The sequence below is a fragment of the Siniperca chuatsi genome, linkage group LG19 (assembly GCF_020085105.1).
Source record: "Siniperca chuatsi isolate FFG_IHB_CAS linkage group LG19, ASM2008510v1, whole genome shotgun sequence".
NCBI classification, from domain to species: Eukaryota; Metazoa; Chordata; class Actinopteri; order Centrarchiformes; family Sinipercidae; genus Siniperca; species Siniperca chuatsi.
Genome location: NC_058060.1, coordinates 8,858,720 through 8,867,059, shown reverse-complemented (window position 1 = coordinate 8,867,059; position 8,340 = coordinate 8,858,720). Strand labels below are relative to the sequence as shown.

The 8,340-nt window shown below is 37.2% G+C and overlaps 1 long non-coding RNA gene across 1 annotated transcript; it reads left to right on the top strand.

Moving 5' to 3' along the window:
* Positions 1-7,486: 7,486 nt before the first annotated feature.
* Positions 7,487-7,981, top strand: LOC122867014. Its single transcript, XR_006375845.1, has 3 exons — positions 7,487-7,554; positions 7,709-7,814; positions 7,905-7,981. It is a non-coding gene; the product is annotated as an uncharacterized LOC122867014 (long non-coding RNA).
* Positions 7,982-8,340: the final 359 nt, after the last annotated feature.

The window sequence follows — 8,340 nt, the reverse complement described above, 5'->3', positions numbered from 1 at the left end:
TTGACTAGCTCATGCTTTACCAGAAAATGAGAACTGTAACTGACCACCTCCATCAAAAGGATGCCTTTCTGTCTGTGCTCTGCCCTCAGTGACACAGAGCAGCCCGGTTCAAAGGCTCAAACAGCTGGAAACATGCAACGTCATGCCACTGATGATGTTTCAACATCTACCAGACTGTAACGCATGGTTATGTCACCCCAGATAACCCCTGCCTGTCTCAGGCCCTCCCCATGTCAAGCATACAGACACTGATATACGGTGATGATGAGTAGGATGAGGATGACAATAGCAACTAAGACTGTAAGCACTCATGAGCAGGGCTGCTTTGCTGCTTCCTGATTTTTAATGGTTAATTTGAGCAAGTTTTTATGTTTTTGCTGTTTGTCATTCAAAATGAATCCTTAATTCAGTGCTAACAAAAATTCAGCAAACTCAGACAGTTTATGTTCTCTGTGTGTGTGTGTTTTCTTTGTAACTGGTCAGGATCTAATTGATGCTGTGTTGCTGATCAGTTGATTAGTCTAGCAGCAACAAAGTCCTGTCAATCTAAACCAAAAAACTTGGTTGGTTTTTTAAACACTGTTTTTGTAGAAGTTGTTGTCTCAGTGACTTTCTAAAGCCTTGTAGTACTCAAGGTATAGCTAGCTTTGGTGTTATGAATAACCTTACAATTAACACTAACCATATTCTTGTATCTGTTTGTAAAAAAAAAAAAAAAAAAAAGGACACATTTGAAAAAGAGGGCTTGCCCTCAATAGGTTTTCTATTGTAAATGAAGGTTACTGCTACTCTATTTCAGTTTATAAAAATGAAAATGAAATTACTGGTGCATTGACTCTACAATACCGCTTTCCTACAATGACTTACAGCCATTTTCTGCCATTGTCACGGCAGTTATTCACACTTATTCACAGCACACTTGAGAAATTACTTAAAGTACTTATGATTTTACAGTCATAATTGGCCAGACATAGTGTGCTACATAGGTTTTTATATAGACGTTTTTGGCATGAAATTCTCCCTTGTCCAGGTCTGTGTAGATGAACAACTTTTTTCTCTATCCCATTGGCTGTAAACCATGGGATGTTCAACTCCTGTTTTGGCTAAAATATCTGAAATAAACCAACATTTTTACTTTTTCTTAACATAGATCATCTAGGTGCAGTGTAAATACTAGTTTAGCTGCGCTAGATATTTATTATATTTAGTAGATATATCTTTTTTAGGAGAACTGTGGTGCTGATATATATCAGCGGTTCAAGGGAATTGTAGTTTATAGAAAATATTAGTGTTTTTCCTAGAAATGGAAGTTGTAAATACTGAATTTGAGAGTACACTGGAGAGTTTAAGGGGATTGTAAACACATTTATGTAATCTGATTTTAAATATCTAATTGCTAAATGAGTGAAAATTAATTTTAACAATAATTTACCCATATTACATTATATACAAATATTTTAAATCCCGTAAAATGCAGAATCGGGTTCTGTATTGAACTGATAAGGGACGCACTTTGTTCCGTATTTTTGAGAATCAGTTTAGTGCGAGGCTATGGGAGAAAAATATTTCAGGTTAGACAGGGCGATTTATATGAGATGTTAGGAAACCCTCCTGCTATGTTATCCCTCAGCCTGTCTGTCATGTTATGTTCCACTACACAAACACAGTTGCAGGGGGAGTCGCGTAGAAACAGCTGTCGTTCTTTTGTTGGCAATCATCCATGCCTAACTTATCTTAAGACACACTTGATTTATAAAACATCTAAAATAAGTGGGTTCACTACGTGAGTGCCTTCAACAGAAAATTAAACTGTAGTATTTATTTCAGAAAGTTGGCAACCCTACCCCCAGTTGTTGACTATATGATAGCTGAAGTCAAGCCTTCAGACATGCACCGAGGTAAAGGGTCAAAGGTCAGTATTTCAAAGCAGGAGCCTCAAAGGATCTTCATACTGATATATGTTAATCTACCGGGCGAGCCCTTTCCAACAATGTTTTTGTTTAAGCTTTACGACAAATCTTTAATTTTCTCATTTCATCGACACAAACCATCCCAGGTTTAGTTTCAGAGAGGATTTTGAAGCCCCAATATATAAAATGAAGCTTTTTGTTTGTTTTTTCTTTTTTAGTGAAAATAGTGACCAAAATGAGTGACCTGCAGAGATTATTGTACAATACTGTTGACAATCTAGGCGCATTTGGAGGCAGGCCAGAAGTGTTTGGATTATGGCTGAAAAGATCAACCCGTTCTCATTCACAAGTCATCAAATACTGATGCATTCACTATTTACACAACCCTGGAGATTTTTTGTATCTTTATTATTCTTGGTTTTGTGATTTAATTTCAGCATGACACAGCCCATTCAATCAGAATCTGTTTTATTAGCCAATGCAAGCACACAAAGAATGTGTTTTGGCATTTGCATCAAAAAATGCAACAAAGAAGAATTAAATAAAAGGACAAAAGCAATAATAATAATAAAATAAACAAAGTAATATTAAAATTCAATTGAAATTTGAAATCTATTTACAGAATGTAACAGTAATAGTTTTGAAATGGGACACAAAACTTGAAATGATATATTGACTTGACAAAGGAAATATGGACTGTGCTATGGACAAAGAAATTAAGTGTATGAAATATATGAAGGTGACAAGAGCAAAAATGAAATGTGACTAAATGTGCATAAATAATTACATTATGTAACAGTGGAGGTTGAATGCAATGCACAATATAAAGTTTGATGATATATATGAACATGACAGGTGCAGGGATTAAATGAGGGACGTGAAATGTAAAGTCCAGTTTAATAACCTCGTCTTCATCCCGTTTATGTTATAGTTTGAGGGTTTTTCATTTGTTTTATTTTGTAGTATTCTCCTTCCCTTGTGTGTCTTGTGGTTTTACTTCCCATCTTTGTTTACTTTCCCTCCAGTTTTGAGTGTTGGCCTCTCCTTGATTGTTTGCACCTGTGTCTCGTTGTCTCATCTCCCCTAGGGTATTTAGTCCGGGTCTCTTTCTTTGTTCAGTGTCAGATCATTGTTGTTCCTGTCTTGTGTGTGTGTGTTGCCGTTTGGTGCGCTTTTCGTTGTACCTTGTTCCTATGCCCAGTTCCTCGGCATTCGTACTGTGAGTTCTGTTTTGATTCTTTGTCTCTCTTGGACTGTGTCTGGATTCTGGACTTTGTACTTTGCCTGCTCCCTATTGGATTTGTTTAGCCTCATTGGACTCATTTCCTTGGTTCCACCACTACAGCCGGTAACTCATTTTCCCTGGAACTGTATCTGCCTATTTGCCTGTTACCTGTTTGTTGCCTGTCTGCCTACCGGTCTGTCCGCCTGTACATGTCTGTAAGCCACTTCACCCCAATAAACAATGTAGCCATCTGGCTACTTCATCCTCATACGCTTCCTGGTCGTCTGCATTTGGGTCCACATATTACACCTTTATATGTATGTGTCTGTATATATTTGTCTGCCTTGAGTCACGTGACGTGACACAGGCCAACAGAAAAGGACGACAAAACTCTCAGAATTGAATGAGAAATCAAAGTGATGGCCATAACATTAAACTACATAGTAACACAGGGACTTCTGATGTGGTACGGTACCTGCCCTCCTACACGATTTGCGTTTTGGATGTTGGATTATACTGTTTTATGGGCAGCAAAAGCACTTTGCTGAAAATATTGAAGTTTTAATATGTAGCCCTGCAGTGAATTTGTGGCGCATGCATCCTCCAGGTATATCATAGTATCTACATTATCCCAAAAGTAAGCTTTCCTGTTTCTTTACCATGACCTTAGGCTTAACAATATGATTTGTCTTCAACTGTATGCTAAAGTTTAACTACTGCTCTGACATAAACCATATTTTCAATATTCATTTAGCTAAAGACCTACCAGTGACAATCCAACAAGGAACTTTTTCCAATCTGAACTGTGGAGGGGAGTTATGTTACATTATTGAATCATGAATCTCATTGTGTATCTTATCATATCGTGAGACTGTAACTCTACATTCAAGCAAATCAAAATTGAACATGTCACTTATGGCTTAGTCAGCGCTTAGCAAAATCAGACAACAGATGTAGTTTGTTGTTGTGACAAAGCTGAATCCCTCTGTAGGCAAAAGCAGATGCCCCATGTGGAGATGTCTCAGTCCATTCTCATCAAGTGGCCCATCTGATTTTCAAAAAACAAACTTAACACTGGTCCAGGTTCTTATTACATAAAGTTGAATAACTCCCAATTCATGGTAAATCAGACAGGCTTCTTAATTACGGTGAACTGAAATTTCAGTTTTCGTCTTAAAGTTGGCAGTAAAAACAGACAGCTCAAAATATAAACTACATGTTTCCTAACATTGATGGATGTTTGGACACTGGTAGTGAAGGCATATGTTGCTTTTAAACCTACATGCAGCGTGTTTCTATGATTGGTATGAAAGCAACTTCTTTGTAGCGTTCTTCTTGTCATCAAAATGGATGTGGCAAACGCAGCACAAATTGCCTTCATCTACCGAAGGAATATTATATATCATACCATATTTTGGAGGTGAAGCCAGTTAGGTGAAATCAACATATTCAAAGCAATTTCTCAAAGGCAGCTTATTCAGTTACAGCTGCATAAACTGCCTTTATATACAATTTTGACCAATACAAAAAAGAGATCACCCCTCTGCTCGCATCACTGCACTGAACTGATTTTAAAGTCCTTCTACTTATCTACAAAGCATTACATAATCTAGCGTCCTCATACATTAGCAACTGCCTCTCATATTATGTTCCAACAAGAACCCTCATATCTTCCACTGCTTTTCTTTTAGAAGGTCCTAAAGTGTCCCACAAGAAATCTGGTGAGGCTGCTTTCTGTTTTTATGGCCCTAAACTATGGAACATCCTCCCCTTGGATCTCAGGACAGCAAACTCCCTTGGTATTAAAAAGATCTGTTTAACTTTGCTTTTAATATGGGTTGATGTTGCTAGTATCATTTATCAAACTGTTTTTCTTTCTTCTTTCAATTTGTTGTTTATTATTGATATGTCTTGTGAAGCACTTTGGCCTGCATCTTTGCATGAGATATGCTTAACTTTATTTTTATTTTATTTTTACTGTTATTATCAAGAGGTTTTATTTTCCATCTTATTTTCCATTAATGATGGCATTCTATCCCTGTTTTTTGTTCATGTGAAGCACTTGGTGCATGTAATTTTCTTTGTTGTAAAGCACTTTGCGCTGCATTTCTTGTATGAAAGGTGCTATACAAACAAAGTTGGTTATTATTATTATTATTGTTATTGTTATTGTTATTGTTATTATTATAACTGTTGCAAATTTAAAATTGGGGTATTGCACGTCAATTTACCAGAGCTGACGCTGCATCAGAAGACACAGGCAGGTCAAAGAAGGGTTCCTGACATATTGTTTGTGGTAAAAAATGTTTATTGTATGTAAACGTAATATGGTGTGTGCTTAAATGTTTAAAATGTTTTAAAATGTCATATCCCTTCATGAAAAACAAATTAACAGAAGCCTTTTAATGCATAGTTTTTAGATTAGTTATCTTTAATATTACATTATTGAATTAATCTGAGTTAAGGTCAGTCATTTTGATTTCTGATATTAATTTTACTATAAATAATTATCAGACTAAGACTCTGATCTTTGGCAGAAGTAATGATTAAGGCACAAGGTCCAATCCAAACAGCTAAACGCCCCACTGAGCCCCACAGTTTGAATATTTCATAGGACAGTAGCAAATATAACTTCACTATCTGTCAAGATGTACAGAGCTGAACTTCTCAAACAGATTCAAGTGTATTATTTATTACTAACTGTAAAGCCTTAACTCACCACTGTGATGTATACAGTCAGGTAGGTTGGCCTGCTGTAGCCACTCTTGGGCTTGTACACTGGTACATATTCATTTATAAAGCAATTCTTGGCACACTCCCCTCCTATATCTGTGTTTGTATTTCAAAGAAAACTAGTGTATAATTCTCTTTGCGCTCTCAAGATGTTTTTATGTTTTTGTTCCCAAATGTACAGAGCTTGGAAAAAGGGTGTTTATGTTTTCGACACCTTCTGTCTGGAATCTGCTCCTGAAAGACTTCAAATTTAGCAAGTTCATCTCCTTAAATGGTTTTAAATCCAAAACAAAAAAATTGGAGGCTGATTTGTTGGAATGTCCCTGTTTTTTATTAAAAACTTTCTCAGCTGTCTAGTGGATTTTTATCCTTTGTTAGTCTATGCTTCTATTCCCGTATATGTTCTAACTACTTTGTTTTTATCTGTGCTGCTGCCAATCTTGCCCAGGGGGGTATTCCATCAACGCAGCTAATAAAATTTGAGCTTAACTGAAAAAGCCCGGTTTGAATTAACGTTGACTTTGACTTAAGGCTCAAGCCGTTCCACTAACACAATTCAGCCCTGTCTAGTCAACTTTAATTCAAGCCAGACTTGAATAATATGGCATTGAGCGTGCACATGGAAAGGGAAAGATGAGAGCGGTGTTCCTTTCAGCAGCGGAAAAAACCCTGCTGATGGAACCATACGAGGAAAGGACAATACTGCGGCAATTACCAAGGTGAGGGAAATGGCTTGGCAAAAAAATTGCAGACAGACTAAAAGTTTTACAAGCCTACTTATTGTTTTATTTACATTTGTTAATAATTGAACACTCAGATCACTAGCCTACAGTACAACTGTGGCTATATTATCAGCAGGCTAGATAGTATCAGATGTTTAAAAATATGGTGTAGGCTAACTCAGGACAACTGACATACAGTAACTATAATGCATTTACTGTTAATTAGCCTAATTCTGTGTGGTGTGTGAAGCCTCTCTGACCTACAGTGGTGTGAAAAGTGTTTGCCCCCTTCCTGATTTCTTATTTTTTTGCATGTTTGTCACACTTAAATGTTTCAGATCATCAAACAAATTTAAATATTAGTCAAAGATAATACAAGTAAACACAAAATGCAGTTTTTAAATGAAGGTTGTTATTATTAAGGGAAATCAAAATCCAAACCTACATGGCCCTGTGTGAAAAGGTGATTGCCCCCTAAACCTAATAACTGGTTGGGCCACCCTTAGCATCAATAACTCCAATCAAGCGATTGCGATAGCTTGCAATGAGTCTTTTACAGCGCTGTGGAGGAATTTTGGCCCACTCATCATTGCAGAATTGTTGTAATTCAGCCACATTGGGTGGTTTTCGAGCATGAACTGCCTTTTTAAGGTCATGCCACAGCATCTCAATAGGATTTAGGTCAAGACTTTGATTAGGCCACTCCAAAGTCTTCTCTCTCAATGGTAATGACGGTAGGCCTATATCTTTCAGTGAGTGGCAGACACTATATGTCTGCTAGATCCCCCAACTCAAGATGCCCAAGGCTTACCTGACCCATGTGTGAGTAGGTCTTTTGTTAAAACACTGCATCATAAGCAATTATTTCTTCTTTTGCTTTATCAACTGCAGTGTTCTATTTGCAGGGAGATGGCATCAGCCTCGGGCTCTTGATGAGGAGACTGTCTACAGTCACAGATGAAGAGTAAGACCATATGTGAAATGTTTTGGATGTGTCTGCATTCTACAAATGATGTATAACCATTCACCTTGCTGTAGTGACTGAAGTGAGTAACTCTTCATATTGCTGTTATCAACTACATAATCAACTACTATTTGACACATTTTCTCTTTCACAGGATGTCCATTCAATATACAAGCGGCATCTGTTCATTGACACTAAAAGCCAGAAACTGGACAAAAAGCTAAAAATTAAGAAATTGGAGAAACAAACTGAAGAATGATGTAAGTATATATTTTTAAGTATAAATTTAATCACAGCAGAAGGTCATGGCTGTGACTGTAATCAGTGTTTTTTGTTTTTTGTCTTCACAGCTGGAACAAAATGAGTGAATTAATATATAACTTCTAACACAACTTTGGCACACTTTTCTTTCTTAAATTATACATGCTAAGCTTTCAAATAAAAGGTTTCACTCCAAAATAAAGGTGACCATATATTCATGGTCACCTTTATATTGGAGTAAAAACATTAAACAAACGAGCTTCTCTCTCTGTGTCAAATGTCAATGGCAGACTTCTCAGAACAGAAGTTTTACTTCAACTGGTTTTTAAGCAATGCCAGTTGTAGCGAGTTGTAGGCACTCAAAATGTATTACGATTGCAAGAAGAAACCTGGTGGAGCGCGTACCACGTGTAAAGGCTGAGTCCTTACCGCAGCAGCCGGGGTTCGATTCCAGGCCAGGGCCCTTTGCTGCATGTCATCCCCTCTCTCCCCTGCCTTTCCTATCTCTCTCCACCTGTCTCTATC